Genomic DNA, 17,117 nt, shown 5'->3' with positions numbered 1-17,117 from the left:
GGAGACTGATATTGGAACAAAGTCAGCCAGTATTTACATATTTAAAGATTTCTCAAAGCTTTAAAAACTTCATGAGGTACAAGAAATAAAAATGAGATGCAGTAAGAGAGTGTGACTTGTTTCATATAATGTATTAATCCATTAATCCATCAGTAAAACTGAGAAGAGTAGCTGGTGAAATTGCTGTTTTATAGCACTTTCACAGTCCTAACTTCTCTCTATTGCTCTGTCTTCCCATCTTCAGACAGCTCAGAATCAAGCACAGACTACTAGAAGATAAGAAGGACAAAGGAGAGTCTAATGTTGAATCCTGGCTCTTATTGGTTCTTGAAGATCAACTCTAAATATCTTTCCTGAATTTAAAGTTTTAAAGAAGGTGTCTTTGTATTGCTGTAACTGAGATCACTGACTTATTCCTAATTAATTGAGAGACCATGCTCAGGTACACAGAACGTCCCTTGCAACCCTGAAGTGAACCATTAATCTCCTGAACTGAGACCTGATTGCTACTAGAAATGAAATCTCCTAAACCAAATTTTCTGAATGCAAATGATCTCATAGGAAAATGCATCAAGTTTTGCATCTCATGGTAAATGTGAGATGTATTTAGATAATATAACATTTCCTTTTTCATCTGCTCACTGCACTTTCACAGATTTAGTAAATGAATTTATAGTCTCTAAGTCTCTAATTTCTTTTGCATGCTATATGCTTATTAATTTAATATGGAAGTGGAAGGTTGATTAATTAAACTTTAATTAAAGCAATAATTCTGTTTTCAAAGTAATTTTGACAATTTCCATTTTACAGTTTTGAACCAAGTCTTTTCAACAAAGACAACCTTATAAAAGTCTCATCCCCTGTTAATTTAGTTTATCATAGGGTTGACCAGGTATTATCTCTGTAAATCTAACTAACTGTTTCGGCCTTTTTCCTATGTCAATGCCTTTGTATTTTCTTTCAGAAGTTGTCCTGCCTGTCTCCAAATAGCTCCTCTAAAAGACTTTTCTTTAAAAGCCAGAAGAAGGTTAACTTGAACACTCTTGCTAAGTATCTCAAGATTTTCTCTCACCACTCAACTCCAATAATTCATGAGTCTGGGTTTTCTATCATTATCATTACACAAAATCCATCAGAATTTAATTTTATATACAGTACAGAAACCAGTGTGGTATTTAAAAAAAAAGGTATCTCTTTCCTGCTGCATGGTAGCCTTGTACTTTAATCAAGAAGGGGTGAAAAAATAAACCCTTAAGGTAGAGAGGTCATTTTTGGTAGTATAGCAATTGTTATGTTAATTCCTCTCACTTTAGTTGTTGCCTAATGGCTCATTGGTAGCTGCAGCTCATGCTGTAGAATTCATTTCATTCTGAGATGTGTTGTTAGCAGCTCAGAAGAATAATGGCTTACTGCTAAAGAAGAGAAAAGTCTGGGGGCCCTATTCACAACACCTAATTTGTTCACAATAACATTTGTCTAAGGATTTTTAATATGCATAATCATATGCATCCCCACACAAAAAACAAGACCCAGAACTTTATCAGGGCATGATTCACCTTATCATAGCAGTAATGTGACAAGCTGCTGATGATCCAGATTCAGGGTTTATAAAAATGAAAGCTGACCATGAACACCTGAGAAAACCTTCATATTCCTGAGGATAAAATTCCTGTCATCAGACATAAATATTCACAATGCACCTGCCTGTTTCAGTCCACTTTGCAGTTTTCAGACAAAAATAAGCACCTCAAGGACATAAGCTCTTTTCTTCTGAGGTAGGCAGATAGGTAAGAAGTTAAAACTAGTCAGGTGAATTTCTGCAGATGGCTGAAATTAATATGAGATAAATCATACCCCATTCTTGCTATAGGTCACATTAACCTATTTTTTAAAAGCTGCAGCTGTGTTTAAGACATCTGTAAAAATTCTGACATAAATTTATAGTGTTTCATCATTATGAAAAATAGACAAAACCTGCATTCAGACCTCAGTTCCATGCTGGAATTTCACGTATCTCAAGGCAATTATTCAAGATAGTAGAGGCCATTGTAATTGCCATGATTTAAATAAAAATTATATAAGAACATGTGCAGTCTTTATTATTTATATCATTCAAGAAAGAAAGAAATAAATCCAGATTACAATATCTCTTCAGTAGCAGCTTTGCAAGGAGAATTTTGCTTGTTACTTGACATTATTTCTTCAGGTGATAGAACAATTTAGCATATTATTTGCTATTCCCAAAACACCAGCTCGTAATCAGGCATTCATTCTTTAAATATTGTAACAGTGTATTGTACTTTTTTGAACTTCACATTTGAAAAAAAAACCTGTTAGAGCTCACATTCACTATCTAATTTCCTACATATCTCCTGTAATTCCTGGTTCATTCTGATTCTTCATTTTTTGATTGTTGTCTGGCAACAGTGTTACAGACAGGACTTGGTCCAATGCTTAGTTCAATGCTACATCTCTCTTCCACCAATAAAAAGGATTAGGCAATACATGGGGAAAATTTGGATGTTTTTCCCCTCATGTATTTACTAAATCTGCTACAAACACTGTGAATTTTATGCCAGTAGTTGATCACTAGAATGGTACTTCACTGGTGAAGAAAAAGCAAGAGAAAAAGAGAAAAAAAGAGTGAACTTCCTATCCTTCTGAGTGGCTGGTTATAATTTCATAGCCCTGTTACCTTGAAAGAGATGACAGCTCTGAAGGAATATATTAAGCTCCATAGTTTAGGTTATGTTATATGAATGCATCTTCTTCTAATACCAAAGGGAGCTATGAAACTGAGTCAGGAAAAGGTATTTTAAAAAAAATCTAGTTATTATTATTATTATTATTAGTAGTAGTAGTAGTAGTATTGGTGGTGGTGGTGGTGTTGTTGTAAATCACAGAATTCTAACATCCTCCAGCTCAAATATCTACTATATCTATTTTATAATGAAATAATAAATTCACTTTTTCCACAGATAAATGAATATTAGTCTCTTCTGGTACTAATCTGTTTCTCTTAGTAAATTAAAAAAAAAAGGGAAAAAAAGGGAAAAAAAAGGATGTAGAGGCAGCTAAAAACTAGCAAGAGCTAAGAAAAGAATGAACCATCTTCATCTTCCAGCTTGGCATCTCAAAACTCAATGTCAATATGCAAAATTTACAATTCTGAAAAAGCTAGCAAAAAAATTAATGTTAGAATTCAGTTTACCTAGGGTAATGAGTGATGTTTTCCAGCTAATCATATATTGTTATGGAAAACATCACTACATTGAACAGTTCAGATTTTACCAATGGTTTCTTTCTCAAAATGCACTGAAGCTTAAGCAAATATTCTTGCCCAATTTTTAGGCAAGACTAATTCTGCCTCAAGATCCACATTATCATGCCAGAACAACTCTCCCCATCCCCAAGGAGGTGCCTGATGCCCAGAGCTGGGCCTGCTCTGCTGCCCCTGCAGCTGTCCTGCTCCTGCCACCCAGGCAGCTACTGATTCTTACTGCACCCTGATATCTGCTTTGTAAGACCTAAATCTCATTCTGCTGCAGAAAGGGAGCCTTATGCTGTTCATGCAGTTGCAACCTGAAGCTCTCCCTTCCCCCTGACCTTGTCTGGTCAGTTTGCACACACTTCATTGCTGCCTTGTGCTCCATCCGACTTTGCCATCCCCAGCTACTGATGGTTCACTTCCAAAACGGAATTAAATGCCTTACACTTAAAGTGCTAATTGCCTAGTAATGAAACCTTTAATCATCAGGTGATTAAAATTTTAATCACTAAAAGGCCCGAGGAAATCCACTACATAATGCTGAAGATCAATTTCCAAGTTTTTTTTAAACATATGCTTCCAGTGCAAATTGCCTTATAGAGATGAACAGTGCAGTATGTGAAATGCGAAGTTCTTCAATACATCCTGGGCTGAGAAAAAGGTTGAAAAAAATTGAAGAGTGAAGCTGTAACTGTGAAATATATTTAACGTTAGATTAATTTATAAGGGGTTTTTCTTTTTAAGCTTGTTTCAAAGTCACTAGGAAAAAAATATGTGTGGATAGATATGTTTGCGAGCCTCCATAGCCATTATGTCCCTTACATCCAAAAATGGCTGGATGAACAGGGCCATGGGTCCCTGGAGATGTTGTACAAGCAAACCCCATGTTAGCTTAGCATAAGTAAGAGCATAAGTAGGCTGCACTACTTGTTAGCTTGACATGAGTAGGCTTCACTTGACATAACTAGGCCTTACACCATGATAAGGAGTTTGCAAAGTATGCTGCATCATGCTGACAAGGTTGAAAGGGCAAGGACAGCAGCAAAAATAAGGAAGAAAAGAGGTTTTGCAATATAAAAATAGAGAAGTAAAAGTGACAAGAATGAGGGAGAACCCTGTGTTAGAAACCACAAAGTAGGAGGAGTATGTAAAAATAACCTTTTGCTTTAAACCAATGAACTAACAACAAGTATGAATAATTACTGACGAATATGAATAATTACTGAAAACATATAAAAGTACCGCTGTACTCAAAATAAACTGAAGCTTGCTTTAGCAATCATATTGATTGATTGCATGTCTTCCCTCACCGCCTTCAGACATGCTTCGGCATTAACTTCCCAGCAACTAAAAACAGATTCATGAAATCAGCTTTTCCAATCAAATGCTAGATGAGAGCTGAAAATATGGATTGAAAAATGTCTAGAAGGAACTGTAACTGTTTTGCCATATTGAATAAAAAACAGTAGCTATTGTGCACACAAATCTAATCTCTTCATCCTAAAATTTTCCTGAAGTTTAGCACATGGATTCCAAATTAATGTGCTAGACAGTAATGACACTACTAGTTCAATGAGCTACAAATGAAGAAAGATTCACCAGACAGAGGAAGCCATCTGCTACAATCCACTGTATCCACTTAAAAAAAAAGTCTATACTTGAAAAGTTCCCTATACTCAAAGAGGTCTGTATGTACCAGATCTTGGCATTTCATAACTACCCATTAGCTGGCACAGAGCAGTGGGAAATCCACAGCCTGATGGAATGGATTTACAAAGCTGTGTTTAGGAACAAGACAAGTGTCTCTGAGGACTTACAACGTTCTTTCACAAAGGTATGTTGATGATGCTTTAATCATTTGTGGTTATATTGTACTGGTACCAAGCAAATACAAAAAATCAGAAAGGCAACACCTGACATCAGGCAACCACAGCTGGTACAAGACAAAGGAGGAAATTATCTGCATTTCTGAACCTCCCCAAATTCCGTGTATTTCCTTATTCTATGATTTAATGGATTTTCAGGCTTAGAGGCTGCCATTTCTTGTCTTTGTCCTGTTTGTCCTTTGTATTTCTAGCAAAACAAGTGCTTCATGTGCTTGCTGTTGCCATGCTATAGCTCCCTGGACTCACAAGCAGACCAGGCAATTTATCTGCTAGGAGTTCTACTAAGCATAACACAATTCAGGGTGAAGATAAAGGCATGTAAGGGACATAATGGCTATGGAGGCTCGCAAACATTTTTAATGTTTCAGCATACTGCTCTATTGCTTCTCTATTGTTTAAAGCATTTTCAATCTTTCAGATGAAGTGCATGATGATGATTCTTTACCTCCCTGATAATAAAGAAATATCAGGAAATAGAAAGGAATTAATGGACCTGAAAAAAATGGTTTATTATGGGCAATGGGCAGGTTTGTGAAGACAAATATTCAAAACCTACAAGGCAAAGCCTCACATGTCTCAAAAATAACTGCATAGCTTCAAATTCAACTGATTCTGAAAAACAATTGAAGTGAATCCTTTTAATCTGTAAGAAAGAGAATAATTTTAAAACCAAAGGAAGTAGTGAAATGAGTTACATGTATGTTTATGCTACAGTTTAGTGTATTCTAAACCCCAAATTAATTTAAATTGGAAGGAGAAAAACACTCAAATAAAACCAATTTTTTTTTTTTCATTTGTAATAGTCTTGCACTGAAAGTACTATAGGTACTGCTGCTTATTTTACAACTGCTTTTATATTTGCCTTCAAATTCATACATTAATTGTTTATCAGTGATCGGAGACATCTGAATGAAAGACATTATATAACTAAATTTCATTCTATTCTGGCCCATTTGTAAACGTCAGCTAAGCAATGAATCAATGCAGTACTAGAAGGGGGCAGTTCTCTTGAAACTGGAGATACCAAAAGGGCTGACAAACTGGAGATTTGCAAAATCAATTCAATATGTGGCAAATCCAGGCCTCCTATGTTAAGCTGGTCATATTGTTCTGATATCAAGGGAGTTGGAGGTGCTTACATCAGGTTTGAATTAGACTCAAAACAACAGTTGTCTGGGATATAAATTCCTCCAAATAAATGGAGTTATACTGAGGATCAGTCTGACCACGTTGCTTACAATTTCAGGCTACTTGGCTGATTGTTTGTCACAACTGCTGAGAGTCATAGACTGCAATATAATAGGACCTCATTCTTTGTGGGGCCGGCCATAGAATTTTCACCTCCAGGACCTTGTTTGTTTTACTTTATAGAAATCCCTGGGGTTAATTTCTTTGAAGAGTAGGTCAGTATTCTAAATTGTTGTCTCACTTATGACCTGCTTACTTTCACTAGATCTGGTTCAAAGCAATAGGCTGATAAATCAAGACAAATATATTCTTTGCTGAAAAACACTGTTTAAAAAGATAGTTTCACAATCATTCTATAAAACAACATGTGTTGTAGGCTAAGGACTGGTTTAGATATAGCATTTGACATTTACTTCCTTGAAAAATTAGGTTACTTGTCTGAGTCCTCAATAAGTAGCTTTATTTATTATTTTCTTTACCAAATCTCTTCAGCTTGCTCGTGAAGCCAAGATCTATCCAGTTCTAACTATGCAGCTAACACTTTAGTTCCTCTTTTCCATTTTTTAATGAAATTTACTGTATAGCTTTTCTGCATTATGATGTCTCATTCTGTGTGCAATGAAGGTGCAACTACCCTTCTGCCTCTGAAACATTTGAAAATATTACATACAGACATGTCTATTATTGGAATAGCCTCCTTCATCCTCTGGAAGCATCCTTCTAAAGAGCTTTTTACTACATTTCATATTATACTCTATTTTTATAATGGTCTAGATGTACCCTTGGCTGATTTCTGGCTCTGCTTTTATTAAGGATTGAAGTTGTATTTGGTGTCTGCCTTTTTTAGTTCCAGATTTTCACTTTGCAGCCCAAATATTCTTTCTGGTTTTCATCTGCTTTAGCATGCCCTTGATTCTCCCAACCACTCTTGTTTGGTGCTCTGACCTAATTTCTGCTTAAGCCCTTCCCTGTTTGAGAAAACTGTGTTGTTTGCAAATTCTTTTTTTCCCGCATCACATGGCTGTCACAGATTTATCTAGAACTATGCATAGATCACTGTTTGTGAAGTAATTTCACTTGTTCATGGAATTCTAATATAAATGTAACATCCTGCCTTTTTTTTTTTTTTTTTTTTTTTCTGAAGTTGTGGCATTCTTTTCTCCTTCATCTTTTTTTTTTGTCTCCCTTGGTCTTTACACTGCTTTAGATTGTCCCTCTTGAGGATCTTGTTTATTAGTGCCAGCCATGTTATCTTGATTTTAATCACACTACACTTATCTAGTAGTTCCTGATTTCTGACTGAACCAGCAGCTCCCATCAGTAATTTCTTTCGTCTCCCCCGACACACACTTCCTTCTGCTTTATGGGCATTGACAAAATGCTGGGCAATCAGACCTTTTACCAGCCAGACTTCAAACTGAAAATACCTGATCTAACTTTAATGGTTGAAATGTGTGTGTGTGTAGGGGGTGACTGAAATGGTTTTGTTTTTCCAATCCATCACTATCTTAGTTACTCAGCAAGGCTCTTAAGGCACTACCAGACTGTCACCTGAGAGAAAGCTGGGTCAATACTCGGGTTTACAAAAGGGGCAAGCTGACAATATTAAGTATATTTATTATTTTGTGATTTTCTGCAGAAAAAAAAGTGTTCAAAAGAAATGCCCCATTATGTTGCCGGTATAAATAAACATCAGTAACAACTAGGGGTCCAGAAAAAACTGACATTGTCAAAAAATCTAATTCTCACTTCTTAACCCTCCTCACAAATATGAGCAAAGCCCCCCACTCCACAAAATCTGAAAAATGTTTTTGGTTACTAACATGCTCTTAGTAGCAGCTACTTGTAATGATGTGCAAATCACCTTCCATTTCAGCCCCAACCAAATACTCAGCCTGACCATGGCTTAAATAATTGAATGGATTTATTGCTTTTGTGTATGATACTACCATTCTAGTTTCATTTGAAGTGACATAGACCAGAACAAATTAGGCAGACATAAAAGAGTGTCTAAAATACTGTCCTTATTCTGGAAAAAAGGCAAGAGTCTTCTTATTTTTAAATAAGGGTTTCCTTATTTATTTGAACAAGCTATTCTGCTTCACAGTAGTCAATTTCTGCAATGATCATCATAAAATGTAAGTGCAAATAGATATCACAGTTATATGCTATCATAAGTATAGGAAATAATATAGGAAATTTGCAACTGTATAGCTTTTTACATGAAATATTGTACTGCAGCAAATGTTATTCTCTTTTTCAACTTTACCATGCATTTCTGGCTATTATGCATCTGTCAAACAACACAGCAGTTCTGGATTAGGAAACTGAATGTACTAGGGTATATAAAAAAGAGATCCATGTCCTTAAAAAGAAAGAAGCTTTTGCATATAGAGAAGAGCTTCCTATTTCTGAGGACAGGTGAAGAGCTGGAACAGTCATCTATAAGCATAACAATAAATTGAAAGGCAGAAAAAGAAACTGTAGTGAAAGATATTTATGTACAGAAGCCATTCAGAAGCACAGGCAGAGCAATGTGATGGTGATCTGCAGTTGTGGTGAGAGCTTTTGGCCCTCTGAGCATACTGCCAGCTGCTTATGCAAATTATCAGGCATTTTTCTCATACCTGTGGGTATCCTCCCTTATGATCTGTCTGTACCAACTAAAACCACATTCTCCAGGTACCCTGGCACACAGGCACTGTGTGAAGTGCACATATGCTTCTATCATCCCAGTCAGCAGGGAAATATTCATGCATATGCATCAGCTGTCCACTGCTAATTCAGGTGCAAATAAAAATGAAAATGCAATTAATTAGACCTGGAGGAAGACTTTGTTTTAATCTCAGTCCAATACAAATCAGAAATAATTCAGCTGAAGCCAGCAGAGTCAGCCTTATACTGACTTAGTGTAGAGATCAGGCCCAGGTCCATGGTGTCTGCGATAAAAGTTTTTATTATTTTCTAGCTGAGTTTATGGAAGCACTCAATGTTCTTGGTTTCCTTGCCCAGACAATAGGGATTTCATTACCTTAAAGTGGCAACTGTAAAGATTTTAAAAGCTATCACTGGATATTTGTAGAAGCACACATTTTTCCCCTTTACATTATCTTAGCTACTTGTTAATGCATATCATGTTATATAATGCAGTCAACAAAGGGAGCGCTGAATGGAGTTTTCCTGTGCCAGCACCTCTGCTGAAGTCAGTATGATTAAATTTGCAGAAAATACAGCCTTTCTTCTTCTTTTGTCTCTTTTTTCTTTTCCCTCTGTACTAGGACAAATACCCTAAATATTCAATATCAAGCACCAAACCCTTTGTAGTCATCTTGTTTAGGAGACTTCAGTTTTGATTTCCTATCCAGAGATGTGAATGTGAACTGAAGAGCACAAAACTGCAAAACATTTACCACTAGATCATACATCATTGGGACTCTATGTTTCCTCTCTTGCGTGCAGTAGCAAGGTGCTGTAGGTATAACATCGTGCAAACCCATTCGGTCCTACTCACCAGTTTGCATCTCTGTAAGGTTTCAATTTAGTCTGAGGCAGCATGTGGTCATCTTTTTTTAGTATGTGCCAAGGATTTGCTACTCAGTTACCACCAGGTGGTAGCATTTTAAAACATTGCTCTTAGTTTATAACAGCTGCCCTGCATTATTTGGCATTTTTTCTGTGGTTTCTTGAAGAGGTTAGTATTGAGAAGGTTGGCATGGTAACCTAGTTTAGATCAAATTTTCACATGAAGAGTTCAAGTGTGAGCTAAGATAGAGACATGGAAAGGCTTCCATCTGAGGAGAGACCAAGGAGACTGGGATTATGGGATTGTAGGATGTCCCAGTTTACATTCTCAAAATACAAGGAAAAAAAGATTTCAGAATGAAGAAAATGCAAGCTGATCAAAAGAAAAGTTTTTCTTGCTTTTAATATGATATTAATTGACAGAATTTATTTTATTCAACTTGGTAAAAGTAAATCTAATTTTTAACATTACTGCGTATATCTACACAGTACATAAAATACATTGTAATAGAGATATACTTTGATACTTCAAGGCAGAATTCTATCCATTAAACCCCTTCATAAGTACATTTGAAAAATTCCTTGCATCTGCCCTTGAAATCTTCGTGGGTTTTTTTACATGAATTGAGAGAAAGTGTGGGATTTGGTGAATCTCTTACAAAATTTTTTTATGTCCACTGGAAGGGTTTTGCATTGGTGGCTGATGAGAAGAGATAGAAAGTTATTTTCAACCACTACACTGCTGACTCTTCAGCTTATGTTTTAGGCTTTGTTTGATGTCTTTTCCTGCTGCCTACACTATGATCCCAGAGAATAATAAAGCCTTTAGTAATGAAAGAATAATGAACCAGATATGTGACTAGAAATTTTGCTGTTTGAAACACCTTTCCCATCAGCTCTTTCTTGCTTTTCTCTGATTGTATTTTATCAGTTGGCACTCCAACCCCTTTTTTTGCTGATGCTTAGGCACCCTTTCCTTCTGTTTTTTGCTCTTGTTCTTGACATATTCCCATGGTAGTATAGCCATGCTGAGACAGAAGCCATTTAGATAACAAAGGATGAAAAGCTGGCCTCAAGTAAGGAAGTAGAATTCTAATAGTGATAGAAAATCCAAATAGATAATATAGAAAGGATGTGAAGCAGGCAGTAGTTGCGCAGGGATAACTACAGATTACAGACTTGGAGAGTAGAAGATCGTGTTGTGACTTGCTGGAACATCTGAGATGAGAACATTGCAACTTGAGCAATGATTATTTTTATTGGTAGTCACAGTGGTATTGTTACCTGAGAGGATATACTGAAACACGAATAAGTAATTACATTTAGCGAAATCTAGCTTATTATTATTGAATGTTGCCTGTTTTGACAAAGAAATAGGACAGAAACTACACGTGTGCTTTGGCAATTTTTTGGCATTCTTTCTGTTAAAAATAATTTCCTCCGGTTTTAAAGATAGCTATCTACTTATTTCCATGAATTAGCTGGGGAAGAATAAAATACTCTTGCAAGAGAAGTAACTGTATTTCTGAAGTACCCAGGTTCATCAGAGATGCAGAGCACTCTCTCTTAAGAATATTGTCACCATATTTGAACTGTTATGTAAGCTAGCAAGTACTTTGCTCCCACAGCAGAATTTTTCCTTCTTAAAAATAAAATAAGGATTTTACATGCATGCATGTACTGCAAAGTGTTACATCTTCCTTTCTTTCCCTATCAACTAAATTAACTCTAGTGTTAGCAAATTTAAAAGTTTCTCATGCATCAATTAGAAAAGGGTGTAGTTCTTACTCTGCAGTAGAATAAATTTGGTTTTGCACTCTTTTACTATTTTCTTTCAGTTAGGAAGACGAATCTTTCATCTAGTGCAGTTGAAGATCCTGCTTTCTGTGCTGCTCCTCCTGGATTGATGGGGATACAAAAATAGTATCTTGAAATTGTATTTTATTTTCAAACTTGTAGAATCCTTAGCCTTTCCTATAAAGAATCAAAGATTAGCAATTGAAGTGCATTCAACATGTGCATATACATTAAGCCTAATTTAAACTAATTTCCTAACAGCGGAACCAATATTGTAAACTCAATATTGTTCTTATTTCCAAAGATTCATAGGATGGCTTGTGTTGGAAGGAACCTCAATGACCACCTGGTTCCAGCCCCTCTGTCATGGGCAGGGGCAATTTTCACTAGGCCAGGTTGCTGAGAGAGCTCCATCCAAGCTGGCCTTGAACACTGCCAGAGAAGGGGCACCCACAACTTCCATGGACAATTTTATATTTCTATTTGAAGCAAGGGAAAATGATCACTTACACCTTTGGCTTGAAGTCTAACATCAGCTTTATTATCTCCTGCACTTTCACATTAATTGATCATTGGTTATTGAATGATCCTGACAAGTATGGGAAAACACTAATTTTTAACCAATAGTTATCCATATGGAGTAGTGTTAAGAGATTTCAGATATCAGTTTAAGACAGGAGATGTGTCTCATTATGTAGCAGATGTTATTTAAAAATATCAGAATTAAAATTAAGATTCATCCCGAAAAATGCTGATTTTTCATATTTCCACTTTGGTATAGGTATCTTGTTTTTTCTCTTGGAGTATATACAGATCTTTTATTATGTAAAATAAGCATCAAAAATTTTCCTTGGTATTTCAGCCCATGTATTAGAGGTGGGTAGCCTTGGCAATTCATACTACCTTTGCTATAAAAGAGATTTCTGCTTACAGATGCTCTCTTTGAGAATTTATTCAGAGAGCTTTGTTGATGTTTTCATGGTTTTCAACTCACTCCTTGAAAACTAATTAATCAAGTATAATCATCGGGTTGTGAGAAATATTTATAAACTGTGATTTCCATTGCTGGAAATGTTTGCAGCATCTCAGTATTGTCTCTTAATGAAAAGAATAAGGAGAGAGAGGGTGAGAAGGACATATGTATAGGGATCATTTAACCTTCTCTTCAAACCAATCAATTTTTCCTATGAATATTATATTTCTCTACTGACTATTTTTGAGATGTTGCTATTTGAGGTTTACACCACACTTAGCCTAATCCTGTAACTTACACTGCTGGTTTTTTTCTTCGCTCCTGAAAGAGGGAGTATAATACACAAAACTGCAAATTCCAAAGGAAACACTGAATCCAGGAAGATTGTAATTGATTTTGACTATAACAGAAAGTTCTTATTCTTACCAGCTAATATTGGTTCTCAAAATTGTGTTGATGTTGTATGAAATCATTATAAAACTGAAGTTTGGATGTTCCCATTTAAATTTTTACAGTGTCTGCTTGGATATTTAGAACAACTGGAATAACCCTGGGATTAAGATAGGCCTCTTTTGCCCTGGAAAAATGTTTAGGAAAGCAGTCTAGCTTTTGTGGAAGTGCCAGAAATTTGTTGGAGGTAAAAAGCCTAGTTTTGACACATCTGTTGGTGTGAATAAATTTTAGATAAGCCGAGAGACAAGACTGTGAACAGTAAACAATGTTGCTTTCATTGGTGCAGGCTAATAGAGGTTGGCCCGTAATGAGAAAATCAGAAAAACAATCATGAAAATAGCAAAATTGAGGGAAACACTGTGCAGATCTGCACTCTTTTCAATTGCCTGACAGCGCAGGCAAAATGGTGATATTTGAGCTACAGTACAGAGCAAATACATACAGGAATGTTCAAAATGGAGAGAGAAGGTTTTTCAGCGATGACTGGTTATTTACATTTACTAGGTGGTCTGATTTATTAGCTGCAAAAAACCAAAAAGATGTGTAAGAAATACACTGAAACAAATTAGGTTGTCCAAGAAACCTAGGTGGCAGAGAACTTGCAGAGTTGAAAGAACAATTCTGTTAAGGTCAAACTAAAGCAAAATTGAAATATCTTGTTTCTACTGAATAAAAAACAAGAAGCCATTGATAGAGATGTAAGTAATTACAGTTTTAGGCTTACTTTTGCTCACCTATGAAGAAGCAGAGGTTTTGTTCTTACCAAAAGAAAAAGCCAACGTGTTAATAAGTAGTGAAAGAAACTAACAAAGATTGGATTAATTGGATTAATTAATTTACTTTAGTTTCCCAGGCTCAACTGCACACATCAGTTGCACTGACTTATTGAATGACTTTTTGTCCCTAATGACAATTTAATAAATCAGACAAAGCAAAATATCGAGATTGTAGTGCTATCTAGCTATTTTTTAAGTGCCAGTGAATTTTTTCTTTTGCAGGATATCTTATTTAGTGTCAGTACCCTATACTTTTATCTTAACTTTAAATCATCTTTGTATACAAGCTCCACTAATTGCGATCCAATGCAAATATCTATGTAGGACTACCAGGAGTTCCTTAAGTATGGATTGCTTGTGGTAAGAGCTGAATCTCCAAACACAAATAAGGGTGAACAATTAATTTAGTATAGAAAAAGAACCAGGCAGCTATTGAAGTCTTTGTTATCACATGTTCCTCAGAGCCAACGACAGTAGTGTCACACTAGTGGGTGCAGGTGAGTCAGTGGTAGCAGTACTAATGGCTGTCGTGGCATAACTGGGACCTTTTCTCAAAAATCTGCTGTGCCAGTCAACAGATGAGCTGTTATTGTCAGACTCAGCCCACCATGTAAAACTTCTGCCTGATAAAAATTCAAATTAAAAATATTCTGGTAACAGCATTTATTCTCTATGTATGCTTTGATGTTTTGTTACAAGACTGGAAGAAAGCTCACTGAATCATAGGAAAGATTTCTATGGGCTTTAGTGGGCATTTGATCAGGCTTTTTATGAAATAATTTGATTTATGATTTTTTGGCAAACCTCATCTACAAATATAACTGCATAAGCTTCTCATATTAGTTAATTAACTTTATCGATGAGATTAATGCCTCTGTTAATTTCAATCACTAGATGACAAAAGGGTTCCCAAGTAATGTTGCTATAGTTTCATGTGCCTTTTGTCTGGAAACTCTTTGTCCAAATCAAACTCTCTTAATGTCACACTTGTTTTACAGTCATATTTTCATATAACCTCTCTTCATTAACTCTGTCTGAGAGTTTAACTTTTCTTATTATCTAGTAAATTTTTAGTATTGCTTTGAAGGTATATACTAATTTGTCCTAAGATTACAGGCAAAAATAAGAATTTTTTTCATTCTTCTGTGCTTCAATGCAGGACAAATTATAAGCATATATTATTGGTTTCTAAAAATTCTACATATGTCATTTCCAAAAAATGACACAAAATAGCTTTGATTTTTGTCAGGTAAAAGGGAATGAAGTTGCTTTAAAATAATAAATCTACACCAATACATATGCAATAAATGAAAATGTAGACATTATATCAAGATCTGCTTGTAGTTGGAGCTTTACATTCTCGGGAAAAAAGAACAAACCAAAACATGGGGGAAATTGATCTATGTGTACACGTCTGAGATAGATAAAACTATTTTTATTTTACATTAAGTTTTAAAAATTGTTCACTTTCTAAATCTTAAAGCTATTTTGGATGAACAAATATTAATGCCTCACAACAAATATACTTTCAACATGACTTTCTAGGTACATTCTCTTTTTCTATGACAACATGGATAATTCAAGGAGGATTTTACAATTTTAAAACTATCCTTTAATCCTAAAACAAAATGCTTACAAGATATTTTACTGTATGGACATGAAATAAAAGAAGTAGGAAAATGTTTGTTGTGGATTTGATATGAAAATCAGTATCAACCAACCTTAATGACTGCAGAGTAAAATGCTCAAAAATAAATTAATGTCTATGTTAAAATTACCCTTTCAATCATTAGTCTTGTGCATAATGATTTAGTATTTCTTCTGTGCTCTCTATCTGGATTTCTATCTGTGTTACCTCTTCATTGGACCTTAGTGCAGGCAGTGAAAGGGGCAGCGAGGAATTGTTTACTCAGTCCTCATTAATAAAATCTTTGCTGCATTTACATGACACTGACCTTATCCTCAATATGTATAAACATGGAACAATTATAAATGAGATAGAAACTCATCTCACATGGTCCAATTTGCAATTTGTGCCTTCAGATAATTCTTGCTTTCTTTTTGTTTGTTACATGAAATGAGATTGAGCCACAGTAGTCTGAAATAAGTCTGACTATTCCATAGTCTGAAATATTTCAGACTTATCCATAGTCTGAAATAAGTCAGACTATGATCCTGCAATTATCTTCTTCCCCAGTACACTGGTTCAGTAAGGGAGTTTTGTTTTCAGAAAGCCCCTTATCTTTGGAATACCTTAAGAACAAGCTAGAAAGCTTTCAGAATTTGTGGGAAATTTACAAGAGAAGCATCAAAAGAAGACATCATATTGTGTAGAATGTTCTAGTCCAACAGGTCTGCCGGAGATGTACTCTGAGTAAGACAACTACAGAAAAGAGGTGGCTGTGTGGCATATTTAGGTTTTGTCAGCAGTGTAATATACAGTAGGACAATTCAACTGAGTTGGGTTCTCCCCCTCAAAAAACAACCAACCAAAAAACCCAAACCAAAACATACAAAAAATCCCACTATAAAAATACTGAATGGATTCTCTGGAAAAAATATATTTGTGGTAGGCAGGTAGGCAGGAGGGAAGTGAGTGTTTACCTTGGTGTGACAGATGCATACCTAGTTTTATGGAAAACCCTAGAGAAAGGGATGGGATGGATTGTCTCATGCCAGGAACAGCTCAGCATATTCAGTAGAAGAGAAGCTGCAGAAGAATAGCAGGAAGAGAGGCAGCAACTCAAAAGGATGGCCCTGGAAGAAAGCAAAGGTGTAAGGGCTAAGGTGAGCAAAGTCAAAACTGATACTCAGAGAAAAAGGAAAGAAAGCAATAACCCATAAGTATGAGGAGTCAGATTAGTGTCTGTGCTGGGCAGGAGGCTACAAGAGTTACTTCACGGGAAAACAGCAGGTTTTTGCTGCTGAAAAGGGACAACCTGGTAAGGACAGTGGGCAGAAGTAAGACAGGCTTTCAAGCCTCCTGTTTAGTCTGTCAGTCATATCAGAAGCAAGCTTTCTCTGTGCAGAAATATATGATGGAAGAAGACACAACCTTAGATGTTAGAATCACTTGAAACCCTTTCTTCAACAAAATAGCTGTTTGAACAGCTGCTTTGGCATAGCTATCGGTGTCAGGCAGCCTCACGAGAAAAATGTCTGTATCCTTGGCCAGCTGTGAAATCTGAGGAAAGAAGAACTTTTCATTTCAGGACAGGATCCAGTGGGAGTCAGAGAAGAGACAGGTGTCTTTT

This window comes from Molothrus ater, chromosome 3, assembly GCF_012460135.2.
Source record: "Molothrus ater isolate BHLD 08-10-18 breed brown headed cowbird chromosome 3, BPBGC_Mater_1.1, whole genome shotgun sequence".
NCBI classification, from domain to species: Eukaryota; Metazoa; Chordata; class Aves; order Passeriformes; family Icteridae; genus Molothrus; species Molothrus ater.
Note: the sequence above shows the minus strand (reverse complement) of the source record.